Source organism: Vipera berus (assembly GCF_964194415.1).
Source record: "Vipera berus genome assembly, chromosome: 3".
Taxonomy (NCBI): Eukaryota; Metazoa; Chordata; class Lepidosauria; order Squamata; family Viperidae; genus Vipera; species Vipera berus.
In genome coordinates, this window is record NC_138204.1 from 892,011 (window position 1) to 918,398 (window position 26,388).

Sequence of the window (26,388 nt, forward strand, 5' to 3'; positions counted from 1 at the left end):
GATGTAGATGTAGATGTAGATGTAGATGTAGATGTAGAGATATAGATATAGATATAGATATAGATATAGATATAGATATAGATATAGATATAGATATAGATATAGATATAGATATAGATATAGATATAGATATAGATATAGATATAGATATAGATATATAGATATAGATATCTGCCCAGTGGTGGGATTCAAATAGGTGAACAACCGGTTCTCTGCATGGACGCTGCTTCTGGAAGTCCATTCTGAGCCCGGGCAACAAAAAATTAGCTACCGGTTCTGCCGAAGTGGTGCGAACCGGCTGAATCCCACCACTGGATCTGCCCTGTAACACAGGGATGCCCAATGGGCAGGTAAAACCCAGCCGGGGTTCAGAGATGGCGCGTTTCTCCCTGGGTTGGCTCAGCTGCAAGAATTTGCACCAAGGGGTTTCGGTGTGCAGGAGGGCTTTGTGGCAGCGAGGTGACCCTCCATCCTTTCAGTGCAGGCTGAAACAGCCCAAGTCCCTCCATATGACCAGCAAAACTGTGGTGTCTATGGAGGTTCTCCGTCATCCAGGAGACTGGTTGTCCCAAAGGTACTTTTTTCAGGAGGCAACTGGACTTCCTTGTGTTTCTTTTGGAGACGTTTCGCTTCTCATCCAAGAAGCTTCTTCCGCTCTTCCACTCCCCACCCTCCAGTCAGAGCGGAAGAAGCTTCTTGGATGAGAAGCGAAACGTCTCCAAAAGAAACACAAGGAAGTCCAGTTGCCTCCTGAAAAAAAGCACCTTTGGCTCCACCGTGGTGGTTTGCATGCTGTGGCAGACTCAGGATGCTCCTGGGTCTCACCTTGCATGGTGGCATCATAGCTACATGTCCCAAAGGTGCTTTTTCCAAAAGACAACTGGACTTTTCTAGTTTTTTTTTCCTTGAAAACATTTTGTTTCTCATCCAAGAAGCTTCTCCAGTTCTGAAGTTCAGAACTGAACTGAAGAAGCTTCTTGGTTGAGAAACGAAACGTTTTCAAGGGGAAAAAACCAAGAAAGTCTTGGTTTCGGAAAAAGCACTTTTGGGATAACCAGGACCTGGATGATGGAGAAGCTCCGTGGACACAGGGCTGCGTGTCGAAGAACAGACCCTTGAGATGGCATGAGGGCAACATGTCTGTCCCCACACAACACATAAGAACAGAGGTCGAGTCTGCATGTTGTGGGAGAACTTTGCAAGTTGGGGACAACAAACTTCACCTTTTGCAAAAATGCTTTCTTTGGGCCTCCTGTTTCCTTAGGCTGGATTTGGAACATAGCTTGTTATGTGAACACAGTTTATGAGTCTACGTGAGGCCTTGCATGGCAGGTGTGAAATAGCCCTCGATAATGATTGCCAGGAAAAATAAAGCAAGTCCTTCATGGACGTGTCCGCCCTGGTTTCCGGCAATAAAGCCAAAGGGGTTTACAGATGATTTATAGGCCTTATATAAAAGGCCTGAGAAGATGGCAGCATAAAAACTGGCAGATGTTTCATCGTATCATAGCAACCACCATCTTGACTTTGTTTATTAGGCCCTGAGGAGACCCCCCTTGGAATAGTATCTCCGTTCTTCCAGCTAAATCAAGTACTTTAAGCCTTCTACTGGCTGGTATCTTCTTTCTAGCATGTTATGACTTGAAGATGCATCAGAATAACAGAATACCAGAGTTGGAAGGGACCTTGGAGGTCTTCTAGTCCAAGCCCCCTACTTAAGCTTACTACTCAAAAAAGATGTTGAGACTTTGGAAAAAGTTCAGAGAAGACCAACTAAGATGATCCAAGGCCTGGAGACTAAAACATATAAAAACAGTTGCTGGACTTGGGTTTGGCCAGTCTAAAGAAAAGAAGAAATAGGGGGAGACATGATAGCAGCGTTCCAGTACTTGAGGGGCTGCCACAAAGAAGAGAGGGGGTCACATTATTCTCCAAAGCCCCAGAGGGCAGGACGAGAAACAATGGTTGGAAACTGATCCAGGAGGGAAGCAACCTGGAATTAAGGAGAAACTTCCTGATAGTTGTCGGATTCAGAGACCAGTCATCGCAGGGTGTCCCAAAATGTCTGTCTGCCTACGCAGAGTTTATTGTATTTATACAGTTTTAACAAGCAGGAAATAACACACAGCAAAAGCATGGTTTATTGGTGTACTCCCTAGTCAATCTTAAAGAACATCCGAACATCCAAGCCAGGGCAGAGTCTCTCTTATCTAGCTGGTTCTTGGCAGTCCTTGGCGATGCTAATTGGAATGAGCTCATAGACATGCAGATATCAGGATACTGAGGCAGGCAGTTTGCTGTGCACGGTCCCTTCATATCCTTGACCTCCATCTCTACAGACAGTGAGGACAATTAACCAGTGGAACAGCTTCCCTCCAGAAATCGTGGGCACTCCATCAATGAAGGTTTTTAAGAAGAGACTGGACAGTCACTTGTCTGAGATGATCTAGGTTCTTCTGCTTGAGTAGAGGGCCTGGACTAGAAGACCTCCAAGGTGCCTTCCAGCTCTATTCTATTCTATTCTATTCTATTCTATTCTATTCTATTCTATTCTATTCTATTCTATTCTATTCTATTCTATTCTATTCTATTCTATTCTATTCTATTCTATTCTATTCTTATTCCATATTTCTATTCTATTCTATTCTATTCTATTCTATTCTATTCTATTCTATTCTATTCTATTCTATTCTATTCTATTCTATTCTATTCTATTCTATTCTTATTCCATATTTCTATTCTATTCTATTCTATTCTTCTATTCTATTCTATTCTATTCTATTCTATTCTATTCTATTCTATTCTATTCTATTCTATTCTATTCTATTCTATTCTATTCTATTCTATTCTATTCTTATTCCATATTTCTATTCTATTCTATTCTATTCTATTCTATTCTATTCTATTCTATTCTATTCTATTCTATTCTATTCTATTCTATTCTATTCTATTCTTATTCCATATTTCTATTCTATTCTATTCTATTCTATTCTATTCTATTCTATTCTATTCTATTCTATTCTATTCTATTCTATTCTATTCTATTCTATTCTATTCTATTCTATTCTATTCTATTCTATTCTATTCCATTCCATTCCATTCCATTCCATTCCATTCCATTCCATTCCATTCCATTCTTATTCCAGAGACAAGGCTGTCCAGTTTCCTGCTAAAAGCTTCCAGTGTTGAAGCACTCACAACTTCTGCAAGGCAAGCCTTTCCGCTGGTTAACTGTTCCCATGGAGCTGCAGTCTTGCTTAGGGTCACACGATCACAGAGAATGCAAATATATCCTGCTCATTTTTTTATTAGGACAGGTGGAGGCAAAGTAAAGAGTGAAAAAGGAAGCTGGTAAGGAAATGAGAGGAATCATTGTCCGGCACTTCCACAAATTCCAGACTTGCAAAAACAGCTCTGCTCTCGATCTTCTTGTTTAATGGCCTCGGTGCACGTGGAACTGCTACCATCTCTGAATGGCAACTTTAAAAAGAGATTGGACAGTCTGGAGTGGGCTAGGGTTTCCTGCTCAATCAGGGGGCTGGACTAGAAGACCTCCAAGGTCCCTTCCGACTCTGGTATTCTCTTATTCTGCTTCTCTTTATTGAGTCCTTCGGGAGAAGGGCGGTATACAAATTTAATAAATAAATTGATTTTGGGGAAAGCATCTGGACAGCAAAGATTTGCGGATTTTCTCACAAGAGCCCTTTATAGTTGGCGTTTTCCGAGCTCTATTCCAATTACAAGGGGCAGCCCTTATGAATGGACTTATAGCCATTTGTTTAGCGACCCTTTGGAGTCACAGTGGCACTGAAAAAAGTGACTTATGACCCTTTTTCACCTTTATGACCGTTGCCGTGTCCCCACACTCAGGTGATAAAAATCCAGCCCCTCGGTGGCTGGCTCCTCTTTATGACCATGGCTGTGTCCTGCGGTCACATTTTGAGTCCTTCTGACAAGCAACCTTAATGGGGAAACCGGATTCACTTAACAGCTGTGGTAAAATGGGGCAAAATTCACCTAACCTCTGTCTCGTTTAACAACGAAACCACTGAGGTCCATCATTGTCATAAGTTGAGGACTACCTGGCACTGTGACCGTCTAAACCCGCGTGCCATCGAGAGTGCACTTAAAAAGACATTCCAAACGGCCAGTTTCTAAAGCTGAAATATTTGGATTTTATGGAAAAATTAACTCCAGAAGTGAACCTTTGCAAAATTCCAGGCCAGGGATCTTCAAACTTGGCCCTTTTATGATGTGGACTTCAACTCTCAGAATTGGGAGCTGAAGTCCACAAGCCATCAAAGGGCCAAGTTTGAAGACCCCTGTTCTAGATAATGACACATGTTGCAGGTTATCGATACTCCCTTAAACCTGTGCCAATGAGTGATTTTTCTCATGGTGCTTGGCTAATAAAATTCTGCTTAGATCACACGGTTCGTTGTTATTGTTTATTTTGCAGTACACCACCCAGAATCACGTTGTTTGAGTTGGGAGGCCCCGGTAAATGCATTCAGTAAATAAAGTTAATGATTTAACAAATTCCCAGGCTCAGCGTGACCTTCTGCCATCTGCTTGCGTGGCCTTTTGAGGGTGATTGCAGGAGGTCCTATCTCTGGGGCCAGGCTAATATGCTAAGCTTAGAGAAGAGATCTTTCCAGCCCCAGTTAGAGGGCAGGAAGAAAAAAAATGGAGTACAGCTGATGTCTCCATGGTGGCAAACTCTGCGGAGGAAGGTCAAGGGGTTGAGTAGCCCGGTTTCCAAGATGGAATTAGAGAGTTAGAAGGGACCTTGGAGGTCTTCTAGTCTAGCCCTTACTCAAACATTCTGTTAGGAAGTTTCTCTTTAATTCCAGGTTGCTTCTCTCCTTGATGAGTTTCCATCCATTGTTTCTTGTCCTGACTTCTGGGGCTTTGGAGAATAGGTTGACCCCCTTCTTCTTTGCAGGAGCCCTTCACACCTTGGAAGACGTCACCCCTAGTCCTTCTTTTCTCTGGACTAGACATACTCAATCCCTGCAAAGGTTCTTCCTATTTTAGCCTCCAGCCCCATAATCATCTTTGCTCTTCTCTGCCCATGTTCTAGACAATCACGAGACCTTCAGAGTCGAGCCAGGAAAGATGCCAGGAGGGCAAGGTGGCCTGGAGATGCTTTTCAGAAGGTGACTGCAGTTCCTTGGGTTTTTTTCTTGAAGACCTTTCACTTCTCATCCAAGAACTGAAGGTCCAGTAGCCTTTTGAAAAGCACCTCTGGGAAGGGGAGCTGCAGCTGCAGGCCCACAAGTCAAGAGATGAAGCCAAGAGCCGTTAGCACCTTGGAGAGCTGCTCTGGGCCCTTGAAGGACCCCACTCCCCTGGCTCCAGCTCTTGAACCCTCTTTGAGCGCCAGCTGGAGGGGAAGACGACTTCAGAGAGGGCAAAGACCAAGAAATGCACTTAGCTCAGGGGTAGGCAACCTTGGCTTTTAGGACTCGTGGACTTCAACTCCCAGAATTCCTGAGCCAGCATAGCTTCTAGGAGTTGAAGTCCACAAGTCATAAAAGAACCAAGGTTGCCTACCCTTGACTTAGACCATGGCCCTCCCAAGCCTTCTCTACCTCTCACAGCTGGCCAGAAGCAGCTCCCAAGGGCACCTGGGCACCTGCTGTGAGAGCCCTGGTTCACAAGAAGGTTTCCTGTGCCTCAGAAGCAAAAGCTGGGCCAGAGGAAATACAGGAGAGAGCGGTGGACATCTCTTCACCTCAGCAGAAGAACGGGCATTTTGAGGAGAGCAGATCCCAATCAGGAACAACTTCCCACGGGCAGTTAAGCTCACCTCCACATAGAATGCGGCCCCCGTGGCATAGCTCTGCTCTTCCTCAGAGCATCCAAGCCCCACAAATATGTCCAGGTAGTGACTTATTGGGGTATTATGGTTCATGGCATAGTCAGCCAGATGTTCAGATTGGATTTGGCCTTTTGGTCCATCTAGTGAGTCCTTCCCAAAGACCTTGGATAGGGAAGTGTGGATGTTTGTTACGTCTATCGTCGCAGGATGTCAGCTGTTCTCGAGCAAAGCTGCCTTTTGCAATTGACTGACGGAGATTATGTCAATGCCGATGGCGCTCAAGCGGTGCTCCAGATGTTTTAGGATTGCACCCAAGGTGTCTATTACAGTCGGGACAACCTTTATTATTACTATGGCTGATTGCCCAGTCAGCCAAATATTTAGACTGAATTTGACATTTTTACTAGAAAAGCAGTGATGATCAGGGGAGTGGAGGCTAACAGTTGCAGGAATTGGGTATATCGCTCAGTGGGTTAGGACGCTGAGCTTGTCGATCTGAAGGTCGGCAGTTTGGTGGGTCGAATCCCGAGTGCCGCGTAACAGAGTGAGCGCCTGTTACTCGTCCCAGCTTCTGCCAACCTAGCAGTTCGAAAGCACGTAAAAATGCAAGTAGAAAAATAGGGACCACTACGGTGGGAAGGTAACAGCGTTCCGTGCGCCTTTGGCGTCTAGTCATGCCGGCCACATGACCGCGGAGACGTCCTCGGACAAGCGCTGGCTCTTCGGCTTTGAAACGGAGATGAGCACCGGCCCCTAGAGTTGGAAACGACTAGCACACATGTGCGGGGGAACCTTTTTAGCTTAATGAAAAGAGAGACCCCAGTGACAGGATAGCAGTCTTCCAGTATTTGAGGGGCTGCCACAAAGAAGAGGGGGGCGTGTTCCACCTCTTCTCCAAAGCACCAGAAGGCAGGAGAAGAAGCAACAGATGGAAACTCATTAAGGAGAGAAGCAACCTGGAACTAAGGAGGAATTTCCTAACTGTGAGAAGAATTAACCAGTGGAAGGGCTTCCCTCCAGAAGTTGTGGGTACTCCATCACTGGAGGATTTTGGGAAGAGACCAAACAGCCATTTGTGTGAAATGGTATAGGGTTTCCTGCCTGAGCAGGGGGTTGGACTAGAAGACCTCCAAGCTCCCTTCCCACTCTACTATTCAGTTATCTAGCTATTGAGTCCTTCCCAAGGACCCAAGATAGATGTGGATGTTTGTCGGTGTTACCAAGATTGTCGCAGGATGTCAGCTGTTCCGAGTCAAGCTGCCTTTCACAATTGATGATCGTGTTCCAGTGGTGCTCCAGATGTTCTAGGGTTGCACCCAAGCCGCCTATTTCTATTGGTCCTACTTGCGCTTTCATTTGCCACAGTCGTTCTAGGACACTGCTGACCCCACGAAGCCAGAGTGCTGACGGTGCACCATGGGGCACCTTGCAGGTCACCCATGCGCCTGAACGCCTGTGGCTCAGAGCTTCCAGGCTGGAAGTTTGCCCAGGTTTCAGCCCGGCGTGTCTCACAATCTGCCAACACCGTCTCTGGAATCACACGCGGTCCTTGATTTTTGACATTGGCGTGGGGTTCTCGTGTCTGGGCTATTTTGAACATGTTACATAAGGCCAAGGTCGCAGAGGTCACGTGGGTCCGGCAGACCCGGAGCCCAGATTTTGGCACGCGGTGCTTCTGTATAAACAGCCCTGTGTACCAGATACCGCAAGATGTGCCTCTGCGCCAAAGAGGGGAAGGGTGCAAGAAAAACGTGGGCACTCCCAAGGAAAATAGAATGTGGCAAATGCCAGGGGGGGAGGAGGAGACCACCCTTCCCCCCCAAAAAAAAACAAGAAACCAGAAGGGCACCTTTGCAGCCCATCGGCTTTCATGTTTACCCAAAGACAAACAGCGGCTTATCAAGATTGTAACAACAAACACAAGAGCGTGGCTTTCGCGGAAACTCAGGGATAAGCTATTGGTGACTCTGGCCTCCACAGCCCAGGGGCATTCTGTGCCCATAAGGGCCCGTGTAAATATAAACCCAGATGGCAGCTGTTGCTGACCTCTGAATCTAGCCCTGAGCCAGCCCCCCCTCCCCCCTCCCCCTTTCCTGGCTCCACCAGACTCTGACATGGGGGTGGGGAATGGGGGACACATAGCCTTAAACGGTCCCTTCTCTTCCCAGGAAGGCCCCCGCTGGACAGCCCCTTGTCTGAAATGATGTAGGGTCTCCTGCTTGAGCAGGGGGCTGGACTAGAAGACCTCCGAGGTCCCTTCCAGCTCTATTGTGATTCTGGCGGAGACCCTTCCCCTCGGCAGGAGCCTCCGGCGCGCCCTCCCCTCCCTCCCCTGTATGCTGACCCCCCCTCCTCCCGTGCGCGGGATGCCCTCCTTTCCTCGGGCGCATCCAGCCCCTCCCTCCGCGGCGTCTCCGCAGCTGGACCCCGCCTGCAGCCCCCTCCCTTCCCGGCGGCGGGGGAAAAGGAGGGGGAAGAGCGGGACCCTCGTTTCGACCCTCGAGCCGGGCAAGACGCCGCCGCGCTCGCGGTCGTTGGGGGCCGCTTAGCCGCGGTGTACGAACGGCCCGGCACTCCTCCATCGCGCCGGGCTGCAGCCCCTCGGCGGTCTCTCCCTGGGGGGATGGAAAGGGGGGAGGAGGAGGAGGAGGAGGGCATGACCAACCGCTTGCAGGGGGGGGGGGCTCGGACGGAAATCCCCCTCCCCCGGTCTCTGGTCGGGGAAGCTCAGTCGGAGTCTCCGTCCGCGGGGAGGGGCGCAGCGGCGGAGGGGCTGCCCGGCCGACTCTGCTTCTTGCACCCGGCGGTTGCCCCAGCCCGGGTTGCCGGGCGCCCCTGCCCCCTCGGAGCCGCCTCCGCCCCCCCCCCCTGGCCGGGAGGTCGACTCCGCGGAAGCGGCGCCCTCCGGCGCTCGCCCCCGCCGGCCCTTTACGCACTTGGGGGAGGAAAGGGGCCATTAAGCGGCGATTGTTGCCGTGGCTTCGATTTATAGCAGGGGTCTTCAAACTTGGCCCTTTTATGACTTGTGGACTTCAACTCCCAGAATTCCTCAGCCAGGCATGCCTGGCTGAGGAATTCTGGGAGTTGAAGTCCACAAGTCATAAAAGGGCCAAGTTTGAAGACCCCTGATTTATAGGCTCGCCCCTCTCGCCGTCACGATTCCGGGCAGCTGGCAACAATTCAACAACAACAACAACAACAACAACGACACCAACAAAGAGCCAGACGGCAGGAGAACAAAGGATGGCAAAGAGCAATGGGGCAATTTTCGGAAGAGATCCGAGGAAGCGGAACGTTCTGCCCAAACGGCCCCGCGCGAAAGGCCGGGGAAGGGCCCAGCGGACCTCGGCGAGCGGGCCCTTCCGGGAAAGGGGGCCGAGCCCTCCGCTCTTTTAAGCGGCACCCAGAGCGCCCGTTCCCCGCTGACTCCGTGGGGGCTTTTGGGAAATCACGAGCCGCAGCCTGGAGTCAGCCATTTGTCAGCAAAAGCTGCTGTTAAACTCGGCCCCCGTCCAAAAGTGTTTCTTTCCTGGCTGCTCTCAAACAGTTCCGGCTTGGGACCCCCTTTCTTTCCCAAATATTGTTGAGGGGTTTGGGTTTATGTGGGTTGACGTGATAGCAGTCTTCCAATATTTGAGGGGCTGCCACGAAGATGTGGGGGGGGGGGTGGTGTTCCACCTATCTTCCAAAGCACCCGAAGGCAGGACAGGAAGCAAGGGATGAAAACTAGTCAAGGAGAGAAGCAAGATAAATTTCCTGACAGAACAATTAACCAGTGGAACGACCTGCCTCCAGAAGCTTAAAAAGACTGGACGTTTTTAAGAAGAGACTGAACAGCCATTTGTCTGAAATGGTCTAGAGTTTCCTGCCTGAGCAGGGGGTTGGACTAGATGACCTCCAAGGTCCCTTCCACCTCTATTATTGTTGTTGTTGTTATCATTATTGTTGTTATTATTTTTCCTCCCTGGATTAGAAATGAAAACACAAAAACGTCAAAATATTTATTTATTGGACTTTGTAAACCCCCCTGAAAGGGTCCAGGGAACCCCCGTCATTCCCTGGCCCACCCTGTGAGAACTGCTGGACTAGTAATTGGGATGTGCAACGGGAGGGCAGCCCAGAGGCTCCAAAGGCAAGAAGGTGGCACTTTCCCACCCAACGTCAGGTTCAAAACCGGAGTGGGGGATGTCACGCCCTTAATCGTGCAAGCAAACCCTTGGAGTGGGGAGAAGCCCCAACCTCCATCTGGGTGCCAGGCTTCACCTTGTGCCACTCGGGGCTTCTGGGCTGCAGGGAGGATCAGCCAAGCCTTGGTTGAATTTGAACTGGCAATCCTACAGGCGCTTTTTCAGGAGCTAACTGGACTTTCTTCTTTTTCTGTTTGAAGATGTTTCGCTTCTCATCCAAGAAGCTTCTTTAGCTCTGACTGGATGGTGGGGAAATGGAAAGATTTATACTCCTTGCAGACAGCTGGTTGTTAGCATTTCCATTTGGCAGCTGGGGAACGGATAGCCTCCTGGCAAGCTGCCATTCTTGTGTACGAATGACCAGTCAGAGCGGAAGAAGCTTCTTGGATGAGAAGTGAAACATCTTCAAGGGAAAACCAAGGAAGTCCAGTTGCCTCTTGAAAAATAAGCCCCTTTGGGACAGCCAGGACCCGGGTGACTGAGCACCTCCATAGACGTTTGATGGATCTGGTTCAACGCAGGATGTAGGCTGGAGAAGCGGCGCTGCCTCCCTGCTGGGCTGGCCTCACAAAGCGGTTGGACCAAATTCATGACCGTCTTCAGGGCTCTTAGCCTTGGTGGCCTTTGAGGACCTCAGCTGGTGCCGCCAGAGGCTTTGGCTCCCATCTAGTGGACATCACTGTGGTTTCAGCCTCACAGGATGCTTTTTCAATGCTGAAGCAATAAAGGATTGTATGTGTTTGTTTGCATGTTTGTTTGTGCATGTGTGTGTGTGTGTGTGTGTGTGTGTGTGTGTGTGTGTGAGAGAGAGAGAGAGAGAGAGATTGTACCAAGTTGAGAGATTCATATTGCAATTTTTCTACCCATCGTGGGCAGTTGTTGGGAGCCTCTGAGATCTCATTGCCATGAGTCCCACCCATGTACTGTTCTGTGCGGACGCCTCCACTAAAAGCAAGCATGGGATAAATTGAGCCTGGTTTGTTCTCAGTCTTTTAAGTGGCCACAGACTACTAGCCAGAGTGGCATTTGATCCCAAAACAAGGAGGCATCGAGAATCGTTTTCCCCTTTGCATTTGAGCATCCAAGAAGGGACAGGAAAGGAGAAAGGGGAAGAGGAAAGACAAACAAAAAGAAGGAAAGAGGGGAAGGAAGAAGGAGGGAAGGAGAATGAGGAGAAGAGGGAAGGAAGGAAGGAAGGAAGGAAGGAAGGAAGATTATAGTGAGAGGGAGGAAGGCTCTGAGGGAAGTCCTGCCTTAGCACTTGGCCACCAGCAGCCCTGCTGCCCTTTTACCATCCCCTTGTCCCCTTCTCCTGACCTCTCCTGGTGGTCTCTCATCCTATCGCTGAGGATGCTTTGGTTACAAAGCCAGGTCTTCTGGTGGGGAGGGAGAGGAAAGTAGCCTCCCTCTGACCCACACATTTTGCCCTCCCGCACACGCCACGAGCAACTTGGCCAAGGAGAGCGAGCCAATCGGCAGCAGCCTTGAGGAAGATGTAAGCGCAGCCGGGCGCCCTCTTGGGAAAGGCTGGACAGGGCGCTTGCCCTCCAGTGCCCAGCGCTCCAGGCAGCCTGCCTGACTGGGGGTCCTCCGCGTGGCCCCTCTGTGGACAAGGATGTGGTGCTCGCCCTGGTCTCGCCTTCCTCGGCTGGTGACAATGGATCCCCCCAGCCCCCCACAGATGCCCCCCGACATGAGCAACATTGGGCTGGCCACCCCCACTATGCCCACCCTGGCCACCCCCACCCCAGCCCCCCAAGGTCAAGCACAACCCTGATGCGGCCCTCAATGAAATCGAGTTTGACACCCCTGATCTAATAGAATATTTTTAGTTCAGGAATGAATTGTGGTGTCCTTGTGTTGTTTTCTTGCAGCTGATTCATTACCAAGCTACAGAGAGTCCTCAACTTACAACAATTCATTTCGTGACCGTTCAAAGTCACAACGGCACTGAAACCATTTTTCATACTTAGCCCACTGCGGGATTCTCATGGTCAGGTGATCAAAGTTTGGATGCTTGGCAACTGGCATGTACATATGACAGTTGCAGTGTGTCCCGGGTTCACATGATCCCCTTTTGCGATGTTCCGACAGGCAAAGTCAACAGGGGAAGCCAGAATTACTAAACAACCTTGTTATTTACAACTGCAGTGATTCACTTAAGAACTGTGGCAAGAAAAGTCATACAATGGGGCAAAACCCACTTAACAAATATCTAGCTAGACAACAGAGATTTTGGACTCAACTGTCGTCATATTTCGAGGATTACCTGTAAGTAGGTTCTACCCAACCTTCTAGCTCTGATGACTGTCAGCGCTGCTAACATTGGATGTTTTTGCATTGACAACAGATGGAGATGCAGCCATTTTCTTGTTTTTGCTTTTAGAGTTAGATGATGCTGGGTGTGTGTGTGTGTGCAGGTGAGTCTAGTTAGACATAATAACACTGAACCTAGTGTGAGAACCAAGGTTATTGAAATAAGAGATGATAAGAATTGGTGAGATGGAGAGCTGGAGAGGAAGCCGGAGCTTTAAACTAATTGGGGAATGTGGTTTATGACTGTTAATTAGTGGAGGGATTCGCACTAGATACTATGTGTTCAGGGGAGGGGGATTCGATTATGTTAGTGCCGATGCTAGGCTGCTCAAATAAAGATTCCTTAAGGTAAACAGTGCCTTGAAGTTCTTTGAAGAGTTTCATCTGTCGGAACCATGACATTGACATTAAATGGTTGGGCAATGAACCGTCTGGAAAAAACCCACACCAAACTCAAAGAGCACAGGAACCCCACTCCTTCTCCTCCGTATCCTCCTCCTCTTCTCCCCTTCCCTCTTCCTCCTTCCCCTCCTCCTCTCCGCAAGCCCCTCAATTCTAGCACTGAAGATGTTCCCTAGTTGGGTCATGAAATATTTGCAAGAAACAAACTCAGAGAGCACGAAGGACCCCCCACAGTCCTTTCCTCCTCCTCCTCCTCCTCTTCCTCTTCCTCCTCCTCCCCTTCCTCAACCCCACTCCCTTCTAGCACTGATGATGTTCCCTAGTTGAGTAACGAAACATCTGCAACCTGGCTCAGAGAGCACCCAGGACCTCACATTTCAACGCTGCTCCTGCCCATCTACTGCAAACCCCTCTCACTTTTAGAGAAGAATCAGGCAGAGACCAGAATTTTCAATAGGGACTTTATTTGAGGAAGCCTCATTTCTGGAGAAAGGGCTTTGTCAGCCTGAAGCAGCTGGTGGGAAGGTAGTCAGGAGCAGGAAGGCCAAAGAGGAATGAATGAAGCAACAGGGAGACCTCCTCTGGCTGGGCCGGATGTGAGGATCCACGGCTGGTGAGGGGGGGGATGGTTGCTTCCTGCTGTGTTCCTCCGTCAGATCTTGGGGCTCAGAGTGGGCCTGAGGAAAGAGCAAGGGAGAACTGAGAAGGAGACACGTCTCTGCTGGAACGGGGCTCCTTCTTCTTGGTCAGAATAAGGTCCCTGGGATGGAATGCAGTGGGCCAGGAGGGAGGGGCGCATCCCAGAAGAGTAGGAGGCCACAGAGAGTCTGTGTGAGAGAAAGAGGGTGAAGACAGCCTCTCGTCAATAGTTCCCAGAGTATATTGTGGATTGAGATAGTAGAGTCCTTAGCCTGGCAAGGTTTTGTCTGCAAACAATACCCATCTTGGAAGAATCACTGTATGCCATTCTTGGTTTGGGGCCAAGTGGCTGAGGAATTCTGGGAGTTCACACGTGATGGCTGAGGGATTCTGGAGTCTACACATGATGTGAGGGAATATTGTAAGGAGGTGGGATCATTAGAGGGAGGGGTGCATCCGAGAAGAGTAAGAGACAAAATAGGTAGTCTGTGTGAGGGAAAGAGGGTGAAGACAGCCTCTCCTCAATAGTTCCCAGAGTATATTGTGGATTCAGATCGTAGAGTCCTTAGTCTGGCAAGATTTTACCTATAGGTGGAAAACAATAGTCAGCTTGGAAGAAGCACCACGTGTCATTCTTGCTTTGGGGCCTGACAGAGAGTGGCTGAGGAATTCTGGGAATAAACACAGGGTGGCTGAGGGATTCTGGAGTCTGTACATGATATGATGGAATTTAGTTAGGAGGAGGGATCATAATAGGGAGGGGTAAGGTATAACAGATATGCTGTGTGAGAGAAAGAGGGTGAAGACAGCCTCTCCTCAATAGTTCCCAGAATGTACCCTTGGCGTAGAGAGCAGGCTGCTTTAGCGTGGCAAGATTCTGTCTCTAGGCGTGGAACAAGAAAGAAACCTGCTTGGAAGAATCACTGCATGTCTTTCTCAGTTTTTTGAGCCTGAGAGTCCCCTTCTGTTTTTCAGGAAAGAAATAGGTCCTTGTGACCCCTCCAGTTCCTCCGGGAACTCCTGAATATGAGGGCCACACCTGAGATTTCTTCATGTATCTCTCTATACTTTGCTCAGCAGGGGACAAGTCAGGAAGGTCAGGCCTATTTCTCTGCAGCTCTGTGAGATCCTGGATTGGGAAACAGCTTCCTGTTCTGGGTGTTGTGGCCAACAGTATCTTCACTGCAGGGGCCCCTCATGACTAGCATCCCAAATGGTCACTAAATTTGTCCCTTAATCCAAATTATTACCAAAATATGATCAAAATCCCCGAGTCTGGGATATCTTGGGCAGCTGAAGCAATTGCCCTGCAGGAGGAGCGAGGCCTGGTTGAGGAGGAAGAGTCTGTTAGAAAATGTGGAATGCAAATGAAGAAGGAACCAGCTGTGTGAGTTCCTGCCGTGACTCAAGGGTTGTGTTTGCAGAGGAGCTGAGCTCTCGGGGAAGGCTGTGGCTGCTGGTTCCTTTGTGGCCTTGAGGCGGCTCTGGCAAACCTCGGCCTCAGCGGTTGCCAGGGAGGAAACCCCATAATGAGGGAGGAGGGGGCTGCAGGGGCCATGAAGGGCTCAGAAACGGGATGGGAAAGAAGGAAAGTGGAAAGGAGAGGAGAGGAGAGGAGAGGAGAAGAGAGAGAGAGAGAGAGAGAGAGAGAGAGAGAGAGAGAGAGAGAGAGAGAGAGAGAGAGAGAAAGAAAAGAAAGAAGAAAGAAAGAAAGAAAGAAAGAAAGAAAGAAAGAAAGAAAGAAAGAAAGAAAGAAAGAAAGAAAGAAAGAAAGGAGGGAGGGAGGGAGGGAGGGAGGGGAGGAGGGAGGGAGGAAGGAAGGAAGGAAGGAAGGAAAGAAATAAAGAGAAGAAAGGAAGGAAGGAAATAAAGAGAGGAAGGGAAGGAAGGAAGGAAAAGGAAGGAAGGAAAGGAGGGAGGGAGCGAGGAAGGGAGGGAAAAAGGAGGGAGGGAGAGAGGGAGGAAGGAAGAGAGGAAGGAAAGGAAAGGAAAGAAGAAAAGGAAAGGAAAGGAGGGAAGGAAGAAGGGAGGAAGAAAGGAAGGGAAGGAGGAAAGGAAAGGAGGGAGGGAGAAAGGGAGGGAGGGGGAGGGAGGGAGGGAGGAAGGGAAGGAAGAAAGGAAAGAAAAGAAAAGGAGGGAAGGAAGAAGGGAGGGAGAGGGAGGAAGGGAGGGAGGAAGGGAAGGAAGAAAGGAAAGAAGAAAGGAAGGAAAGGAAAGGAAAGAAGGGAAGGAAGAAAGGAAAGGAAAGGAGGGAAGAAGGGAAGGAAGAAAGGAAGGGAAGGAGGGGAGTCCAGCTGTCTCTGGCTCAGCTGCAGGGCCTCCCCCTTACCTGGGGGGAAACACTCCTTGGCACATCCAACTGGGCAGCATTTCTGATTCCCTCCACAGTCGGAGTCCCAGACACACGTTTGGTCACAGGGATGGTCAGCAGGGACTTTGACCAATGGACACTTGCCCGGTTTGACTGGAGAAACAGAACCGAAACATGGAGATTGGCCCAGACAGCGCTTGCTGCTCTCCACCCCCACCCCACCCCCGCCTGCTCAGCTTGTCTGTTAAAATTTAATTGCTTGGTGTTGGATTTCCCCCTGTTGCAAATGTGGTCCCGGAATGCAAACAATTAAACATATTGTTCAAGACAGCCCACAACGACGTTGCTTTCTTTGGTTCCCTAGAAGGCCCACACAAAGCAACGTCGCCCGGAGGGCTGAATTGGCCCTCCTGTTATGAGGCCATCCTGTCGTAACCCCTGAGATGTTTTCTATGTAATTTCGCGGAGTGTGTCTATACGTTTACTTCTCTTTGTCGTGTTTTCATCACAGGCAAACTAAATAATAGGGTGATGTTTGAGATTCTATTGTTTTGTGTGTGTGTGTGTGTTTGTGTGTAGGAGCCCTTGCTCCTTCATCCCAGAAAATGTCCCCCAATAGGAACCTGACCCACTTCCTTCTCATTAGTGCATCGCATTTTCCAACTTTGCCTTCAAACTGACGGGAGACCCCTGACCTTTTGTATGATCAGTCAGCTGGGCAGGGGTGTCTGCAAGGCTTGGTCAAAAAAGTAAAAAGAAACAGGATGAGTTCAGTCGAACTCTTGGCTACCATCTTGATTTTTCTCCCACCATGCCGTCAGGGAATGGCACAGCAGGTATCCAAATGAAGTCAGAGATGCTGATATGAACTTGGAAAAGGTAAAGGTAAAGGTTCCCCCGCACGTGCATGCTAGTCGTTTCCGACTCTAGGGGCCGGTGCTCATCTCCGTTTCAAAGCCGAAGAGCCAGCGCTTGTCCGAGGATGTCTCCGTGGTCATGTGGCCAGCATGACTAGACACCAAAGGCGCACGGAACACTGTTACCTTCCCACCGGAGTGGTCCCTATTTTTCTACTTGCATTTTTACATGCTTTCGAACTGCTAGGTTGGCAGAAGCTGGGACGAGTAACAGGCGCTCACTCTGCTACGTGGCACTTGGGATTCAACCCGCCAAACTGCCGACCTTCTGATCGACAAGCTCAGCGTCCTAACCCACTGAGCCACCGCGTCCCTTATGAACTTGTAGTTTTATATAAATAAATGTATTTTACATCAATATTTACAGCAAACAAGATAGCCAGGCTAGCAGGAGCATCATGAGGTAAATCAACAGAAGGATCATCATCATGAGGTAAATAAACACAGGCTCATCATTGTGAGGTAAATTACGGAGCACACAGAACACAGAGGAGAAAAAGGCGGAAAACTCTCCCTTTTACCCACAGCAAGCAATCACAGCGCAGATTGCCTCATGCAGGAGCCAGCTCTTTCCAACAGATCAGCTGTAACTGGGTGTTCTCACTCATTATACAACTTCCAGCTGCTAGATTTAAATATCTTTAACACATATCCCCCCAGACCCCCCCAGCTGTTCTCTTTTCTGTAAATCTGCTTTGCTAGACCATGAAAAGTTGATGTGCACCATGAACTTGGTGACCCCCATCTACACAAAGCCGCTGCATGGTTGCAAAGAAAGGCGGAGGCATTTGACAAAGTTTCTGACTTCATGTCCTACCTCCTGGGTGAAAAGGAGATACACTAGATATGGGCTTACACATTCTAGGAACTATTTTGGGCTCTTTCTTACTTTTTTTTTTGCTACCATCTACGTAGATAGCTATTGTGCTTTGTTCCTGCTTCATGCAGGTAACCTGCTTGATATTAAAAAAAGATCCAAGTATATATGTCATTGTGAAGCAACCAAAAGCTTCATCCAGGTGAGCATTAAGCGAAGGCATTTGATGCCCACCTTCTCTGAAATTAATGGGATCCTGCCCACCCAGAGTGTATGCAATGAGTAGGCCATTACTTTCTGCAAAGGAAGAAGAACAAGCAGGCTTCAGGCGGACCAACTGCAATTCCGTGTTAGCCAAACTAAAAGTATTCTTAGTGAGGTTCAAAGTCCTGGATTGAGCAGAGGTGTGGGAGACACCCTCAGGCTTACCTTTTGGGGGACAAAGTTGTTTTGTGGTCTTTGCTGTTGTCAGTTGAGTAGAAAGAATGAGGAGACCAGCTAGGAGTAGAAGAATCCAAGGTTTCATGATGCAGCTGAAATCCAACTTGCAGCAGAAGCAGCAAGAGTACTTCCTCTCAACTGTACATTTCTAATCTCACTTGGACAGGAGTAGTTCTGCAGGGAGGGCCAGGTGACGCAACATCCTATGAAGGTTTGCTGGCATCCTGTGTGCACGAAAGGGGCGTATACAGGAGAGGAGATTGTTGCCTGAGGATGAATAGAACTTGTTGTTGGTCAATCTGGCTTTGGTCAATCTCTTGACCTTCCTTGTTCTGTGACTTGCACTGCTCTGGGTTTTCCATGTCAACTTCGCATGTCCAGCTTTGCATGTCAACATCCTCCACACCAAGGAGATGTAAGAGAGGGGGCAAATTTACAGTTACTGCAATAGTGGTCGAAGCTCCTACACTACTGGATCATGATGGTTTGGTGCTGGCCTTCAGCACCAGTTGAGTTGTGCTCCAGATGGGGATGGGGATGGGATGGGGAATCCAGAGCAAGTAGAAGCCCCCCAACTCTGGAGAGCTACATTCTTTCTGGGCCAAAGAACATGCTCAGTTATCTTGACCTGAAGGGACCAGTTGTGTTTTCCTATCCCTTTCTTATTGAGGCCACAGAGGAGACTAATGTCTTGCAAATGAAAGTCAGCTGCTTGGAACCATGGATGGAAACCTGCTTGTGGAGTCTTGCAAGCAGACATGAGGCTGTCCACCATAGGAGCAGTGTTGTATGTTGGTTTGATTCAGATGCTCTGGTGGTCTCAGGGATAAGAGTCTTTTAAGACAGACAAGGAGACTGTAGGAGAAGACCAGGCAGAGCTGGAAGGTGAAGTTAAATGCACAATCAGTTTAGAATCATTGCATTCCCACAAATGATCCAAGTCCAGCACCCCTTGAATTTCACTGACTCTTACCTAGCACCAATTTAGTATTGATCCTTAGTTAACTAGATTCTTGTGTACAGGCTATAATAATAGAATCTCTGTGCTTAAATTCAACAAATTTAAGTGACATGACAGCAGTGTTCCAATATCTCAGGGGTTGCCACAAAGAAGAGGGGGTCACCTAGAACTAAGGAGAAAATTCCTGACAAAGCAATTAACCATTGGGAGGGCTTCCCTCCAGAGGTTGTGGATGCTCCAACACTGGAGGTTTTCAAGAAGAAATTGAACAACCATGTGTCTAAAATGTATAGAGTCTCCTCTTGAGCAGAGTGTTGGACTGGAAGACCTCCAAGGTCCCTTATAACTCTGTTATTCTGTTATTCTGAATAATCCTGGTTCTTTGGACTTAATAATAATAATAATAAGTTGGGACGGACCTTGGAGGTCATCTAGTCCAACCACCTGCTCAGGCAGGAAACCCTATACCATTTCAGACAAATGGCTGGCCAGTCTCTTCTTAAAAACTTCCAGTTTTGGAGCATTCACCGCCTCTGGAGGCAGGTTGTTCCACTGTGCAATGTCGCGTGGATGAACGGAGAGGCGGACACTTGAGCTGGGTATTGAATCTTTATTGAGTCAGGAATGAAGCTGGGGCAAAGGGGTTACCTGGTGTCTCTTTATACCTGCCCAGGTGAATGGTGACCAATAGATTTAAACCTGGGCTTCCCGCCAGTGCAGGTGGCCAATGGATTTAAACCCTGGCTTCCCGCCAGAGCTGACCATGCCCTGGGGCTGTCAACAACTCGCTCTATTCAGGCTTTCCCGCCAAAAGCGGTTATAGCCTGGAGCTGTCCAGCCCCCTGCTGTGCTGACATTTCTGTGTATGCTTTAAAGGCATACACTACACACTGGTTAGTTGTTCTAACTGTCAGGAAGTTTCTCCTTAGTTCTAGGTTGCTTCTCTCCTTGACTAGTTTCCATCCATTGCTTCTTGTCCTGCTTTCAGGTGCTTTGGAGAATAGCTTGACTCCTTCTTCTTTGTGGCAGCCCCTGAGTTATTGGAACACTGCTATCATGTCTCCCCTCATCCTTCTCTTCGTTAAACTACACATACCCAATTCCAGCAACCGTTCCTTATATGTTTTAGTCTCCAAACCTCTAATCATCTTTGTTGCTCTTCTCTGCACTCTTTCTAGAGTCTCAACATCTTTTTTACATCGTGGTGACCAAAACTGGATGCAGCATTCCAGGGTCATAGAGACCCTGCAATTCACCACATGAGGCCATTATTTGCAAGAAAGAAGACCCAGAAAGAAGCAAGTGAAAGGTTCATTTCACCTGGTTGCAGGTGTGTGGAGCATGAGTAATTTCCCTACTGATGGGGCGAAGACCTCTGGCTATTCTGTTCTGTTCTGTCCTGTCCTATCTAATCCTATCCTATAATTCTATTCTATTCTATTCTATTCTATTCTATTCTATTCTATTCTATTCTATTCTATTCTATTCTATTCTATTCTATTCTATTCTATTCTATTCTATTCTATTCTATTCTATTCTATTCTATTCTATTCTATTCTATTCTATTCTATTCTATTCTATTCTATTCTTCTTTCCCTTGGACCTCTTAGCTGGAGAAGGTCTTGAGGTTCATATTTTGCATTCTTGGGTGAAAAAACAAGTTGGATATTAACTTTTATCTATTTGCACCTGTTCCATAAGCACATTCCTTCACTATTGTCTAGCTGGTGCATTTTGTACCTGTTTGAGGTATGTGCCTGTTTGCTGAGAAATTAAAAAGGCAGGGAATGTGTGCTTTTGTCATGCTGTTGACTCCCAGGAAGTGTGACCAATAAACAGAGGCAACTGGGGGGTGGTCCAGCTTTGGCAAAGGTATTGGGGATTGTGCCCACCCAAAACACATACAATGCATAGCCCAATTCCTCTGGGGGCAGGAGGTAGAACATACTGGCTCCAGGTGGATGGTGGAACATCCCATAGATAAGCTAGAAAGAGGGTTGTTCTCTAATGGCTGAGAGAGAGGAACTAGGAAAGGGTTTCTCACTGTCATTTCACCAACGAGTGTTTTTTGTCATGACAGAAAATAATGCACTAGCTGAAGTCCCCAGAGAGCTTTCAAGGATAATGTTGTGTTAGGAAAATTACAGGGATCCCAATCAGAAGATGATCATGAATGAACCTCTTCAGTGCCTCCTGCTCCAGATGAGAACTTCCGCCCTGCTCTTCCAGAAGTGTCCATGGATTTTGAGCCAGGTCCTCAAAGAGAAGTAGGTATGTCTAGCTGAACAAAGAGAAGGGCTAGGAGTGACATGATACAAGTCTTCCAGTACATGAGGGGCTGTCACAGAGAAGAGAGGGTCAACCTGTTCTCCAAAGCACCAGAAGGCAAGACAAGAGGGTCCTTTGGGAGTAGGGCGGTATATAAACCAAATTAATAAATAAAATAAATAAATAAGAAGCAATGGATGGAAACTAATCAAGGAGAGAAGCAACCTAGAATTAAGGAGAAATTTCCTGACAATACAGAACAATTAACCAGGAGAATGACTTGCCTTCTGAAGTTGTGGGTGCTTCATCACTAGAGGCTTTCAAGAAGAGACTGACAGCCATTTGTCCAGATTAATATAGGCTCTTCTGCTATGGGCAGGGGGTTGGACTAGAAGACCTCCAAGGTGTTTTAGAACCCCATTACTCTATGTTCTATATTCTACAACCCTATTGATGCTATCCAACTGATACATTCACAGCAGTGAAGCTGGTGACCACTATGGGATGACCTGTCTCATTTGCAAGTATGTTGATATCTAGATGACCCAAAATTGGAATGGATTGCTAACGTTTCAGAAGGCCAGCTTGAACATCAGACCTAACAAAACATGGTTCAATTCCAGGAACTCCGGGGTTCTCCTCTACTTTGGGTTTTCTGTGTAAGCTACCCAGAGTCACATGTCTGAGGCTACAGTCATAAATCATACAAATAATATGAAAAAGTAGATGTTTACGAACAAGATAGGTAGCACTTGATTCATCAGTAGCTATTAGTAAGGAGGATCTGAGTGTTTTGGTAGACCATTAATTATGAGCCAATAATCTGCAGCCATTGCCAAAGCCAATGCAAAATTGATATACTGTACACCAACAGCAGTTATAATGCAAAGACCTCTATTGTGTTCCCCATAGCTCTCCATGGTTGGGAAAATTGGACCTTAAAATATCAAGACAGGAGCTTAGAGCTTTGGTGCTGGAGAAGGCTCCTGCATATTCCTTGGACAGTAAAGTGACTAACAAACAAGTATGGAAGCGCATAACACCAGACATGTCACTGGAAAGCGAAACCATAAAACTGGGTCTCACTTATTTTGGCCGTGTAGTGTGGGGCAATTCCCTGGAGAAAGCAATTATATTGGGAAGAGTTTGCAGTAAAAGGAAACCAGGCCACAGAGAAGACGGTGGCCAGACACCCTTAAAGCTGACCCCAGCCAGAGCACAGAACGACTCAAGGAAGTAGGACAAGATCAGAAGATGTGAAGAGACCTGACCTGGAGAATCAACAAGAGTCAGACATGACTGAATGGATATTGTCATTGTCATCATCATCATCATCAATGTGAACATTTTCCTCTTGGCTCCACTGCTGGGGCCACCCCTGGGATCCTATGTCCAGTTCTGGTCAACACAATACAAGAGGGATGCAATGGACGGGATGCAATGGATGCAATAAAAGTGGGGATGCAAGACAAGGATGGTGAAGGGCTTGCAGCTAAATCTTAGAACATAGAATAATAGGGGATCTTGGAGGTCTTCTAGTCCAACCCCTTGTTCAAGTAGGAGACCCTCTACCATTTCAGATATATGGGGGTTCAGTCTCTTCTTAAAAACCTTCTGAAGGCAAACGGTTTCACTGGTTAATTGTTCTCACCATTAGGAAGTTTCTCCTTAGTTTCTTACCATGAAGTTTCTCCAGGTTGCTTCTCTCCAAGAGCAGTGAAAGGGACTCAGTACGTTTAGCCTACAAAGGAGAAAGTTGAGCGGCGAGGTAATAATAGTCTTCCAATACATGAAGGGAAGAGCAGACCGTGCGATTTATTCTCCATCATGCCTGAGGGCAAGAAAAGATAAATAACCAACAGGTGAAAGTTAACGAAAGGAGATCCAGAAATAATACCTGCCTGTGGCCACCGTCTTTATTTTAATTCTTTCCTCCCTCTGTGAATGCTGCTATCCTGGATTGATATGAATGATGAATAAGGATCTATTCCATTTTGACTGGGTTAAATCTGAGGCTATTTTCCTTCGTCTAGACCAGGGGCCTTCAAACTTGGCCCTTTTATGACTTGTGGACTTCAACTGAGTCCTTCGGGAAAGGGCGGTATATAAATCTAAATAAATAAAAAAAACAAAAAAAACTCCTCTTCCTCTTAACAAGCCCTGCTCCCTTCTAGCACTGATGATGTTACTAAGTTTGGTATCTTGGTTCCTCTGTCCTGAGGTCTTCCATGGAAGGCTTCAAAAGTATTGGAAACTACCCTACAGATGGAGTGTTCAACCTTGGCAATTTTAAGACTTGTGGACTTCAACTACCAGAATTTCTGGCTGGGGAATTCTGGGAGTTGAAGTTCATAAGTCTTAAATTTGCCAAGATTGGACACCCTTGCCCTACAATAACAGATTTTCGTTACAAGGGGCACCTGAGTCTTGGATGCTTGCAGTGACCTCCAGTTTTTCTGTGACCACTCCGGTGTGTCGGGGTCTCCCTTTAATCCTAGAATGTTTCAGGAGCAAGTTATTTGAAGGACACCTCTCCGGGGAGGAACCTGCTCATCTCTTGAGAGAGCCGTTCCCAAAAGTCCTTTTGTGCATTCCTACAACACTGAAGGCATGTCAGCCTACCCAGTTTAACAACAACAGCAGCAGAATGTTGGCCAAGACATTTTTTGCCAACTTCCTGCCAATTTTGGTAATTATTGCATTGATTCTGAGGAGGCGATTAATGAATTCCTTTGCAATCTTCTCTAATCTTTCTAAATACTGACGTCAGACTTATTAGTCTTCTTGTTTTTAAAGATGGGGAAAATTCCTCTTCTCCACTTGGGTCTAACACTTCTAAAATGTAACAAACACAAACATGGGCTGCCCAGACCCTCCCCACCCAGTTTGTACATATTGCAATGCCTTGCATGTTCTCCATGTGGAACAAGGGTTAGGGTCTGTTGAAGGAGAGAGAATTATACAGGGAGAGACACTTGTCCCATATTCATTTGTCCCAGTTTGTCCCGGAGAACCTCAGGTTTCAACAGAAGAAAATCTTTGTAGCTCTGGGTTGAACTGTGGGGTCCTTGGTGCTCTCTGAGCTTGGCTGTTTTCTTGCAGACATTTCATGACCCAACTAAGGAAGATCATCAGTGTTATGTATGCAGGCACCTGCATAGCAACAGCCACCAGGGGGCATTGGCCTGAACGGTTTTTGGCAGGAAACCCAGTTTTGGCGGGAAACCTAGGGCCAACCCCATTGGCTGTCCGCTTACCTGGCCAGGTATTTAAGGAGGCCAGGTAACCCTTATTCCTCAGTTCACTACCCCCTTCAATAAAGAGCTGAACTCACACACCGGCTGGCGTCTCTTCCTTGTGTCGGACCCACTACACAACAGTGGCGATGAAGGTGGGATTGCTGCCGACCAAGAGCTGAAGTCACTGGGGGGGAAACGCTCCGCGAGCTGAAGAGAAAGGCATTTTCCTTCCTTCTTCCCCACGACCGCCAGCCGACTGGACCTGCCGACCGGACCGCACCGGTCACCGCATCCACAACCAAGACTGCACACCGCACCGCGACCGAGGCTGAACCGTCCGCCATGGCAAGAGCCGGACAACCCCGCGAATTCGACACCCGCCACCCCGAGACCTGGACCCGTTACCTGGCTCACGTTGAACTGTACATGCGGTTCAACCAGATATTGGAGGACGGGGCGAAGGCGGCAGCACTGCTTTGCCTCGGGGGGCCAGCGCTGTTGGAGATCGCTGCGAACCTGTTTCCCCAGGAGGCCATCAACACCATCGTGTACCGGTACCTCATGGCCAGAATCAACGCCCATTTCAAGCCCCGGCACTCCAAGGTGGCCGCGCGGTCACAATTCGAAAAAAGGGACCAGCGCCCCGACAAGACCGGTGCCGATTTCCTCGCCGCCCTTCAAGAAGCCGCCGTCGCCTGCAGGTTCTCGAACTTGGAGGAGCGGCTACGGGACCAGCTGATCTGCGGCCTACGAGACAGGCGGCTGCAAGAGTGCCTGTTCGAGAGATAGGAGGTTTCGCTCCAGGAAGCCGAGGACACCATCCTAGCCCACGAGGCGGCCTGCAGGGCCGTCCAAGCCTGCCAGGAAACCCGGTCTGGCAACCAGGCGACCAGCGTCCACCATCAAGGTGCCACAGAGGAGGACGACCAGAGAATCGACCTCCTCCAGCGGAAGCCGACCCCCGACCAGCGAGCCAGACGCCCAGACAAGCCCAGGCCTTCCAACAACACCGCCAACCCGCAGAGGTGCGCAGGGTGTGGTGGGAACCACGTGCGGAGCCTCTGTAAGTTCCGGACCACAAGCCAGTCCTGGGCCTGTTCACAACAGACAGGCAGACCCCGCAAATTCTGTCCCCCAGAATGCTCCGGTGGTCCATCTTCCTTGCAGCTTACAATTGCAAGCTGGTGCACAAGCCAAGGAAGGAGATGGGCCACGCAGACGGTCTAAGTAGGCTTCCCTTAGACACCCCGGATCCAGACCCAGACCCAGCCACACAGATCCTAGCCCTGCAGGAACTACCAGAGTGTCCCGTTCATGCCAAGGACATTGCCAGCCACACAGCCACAGACAGCATCATGGGCAGGGTGCGCTCATGGGTTTGCACGGGGTGGCAGGACAAATCCCCAGGGCCGGAGTTCCAGGCTTACTTCACCAGACGCGACGAGATCTCCACGCACAAGGGTTGCCTCCTCTGGGGTAACAGGGTAATCATCCCCACCGCACTACGGGACAGGGTATTGGACTCCTTACACGAGGGACACCCGGGGGTGGTCAGGATGAAGGCTCTGGCCAGAAGCTACCTCTGGTGGCCAGGGTTGGACAAGGACATTGAGGATCGGGTCAAGGCCTTTTACACATGCCAGAGATCCAGGCCAGAAATGCCACACACCCCAGTGCATCGGTGGGAGGCCACACACACACACCCTGGTCCCGCATCCACATTGACTATGCGGGGCCATTCCAGGGCCAACTGTTTTTGGTAGTGGTGGACAGTCACTCCAAGTGGTTAGAGGTAGTCCCTGTTCCCAACATGACCTCAGGGAGGACGATCCAGGTGCTCAGAGCTCTCTTTGCCACACACGGCCTCTCCAACGTAATTGTGTCTGATAACGGGCCTCAGTTTACCGCTAATGATTTCCAGGCATTCTTGAAGGCGAACTGGATTAGGCATGCCACCTCCACGCCCTTCCATCCATCAACCAACGGGCAAGCTGAACGGATGGTAAGGACGACCAAAGACGCACTACGGCGCATCATCAGTGGGGACTGGCATCACAGGCTGGCGA

At 48.6% G+C, this 26,388-nt stretch overlaps 1 long non-coding RNA gene across 1 annotated transcript; it reads right to left on the reverse strand.

Annotated features, from left to right (window-relative positions):
- Positions 1-13,246: 13,246 nt before the first annotated feature.
- On the reverse strand, positions 13,247-17,970 carry LOC308664712. Its single transcript, XR_014025728.1, has 3 exons — positions 17,843-17,970; positions 15,698-15,832; positions 13,247-13,406 (listed from the first exon to the last, which is right to left on the reverse strand). It is a non-coding gene; the product is annotated as an uncharacterized lncRNA (long non-coding RNA).
- Between the last annotated feature and the right edge of the window lie 8,418 nt (positions 17,971-26,388).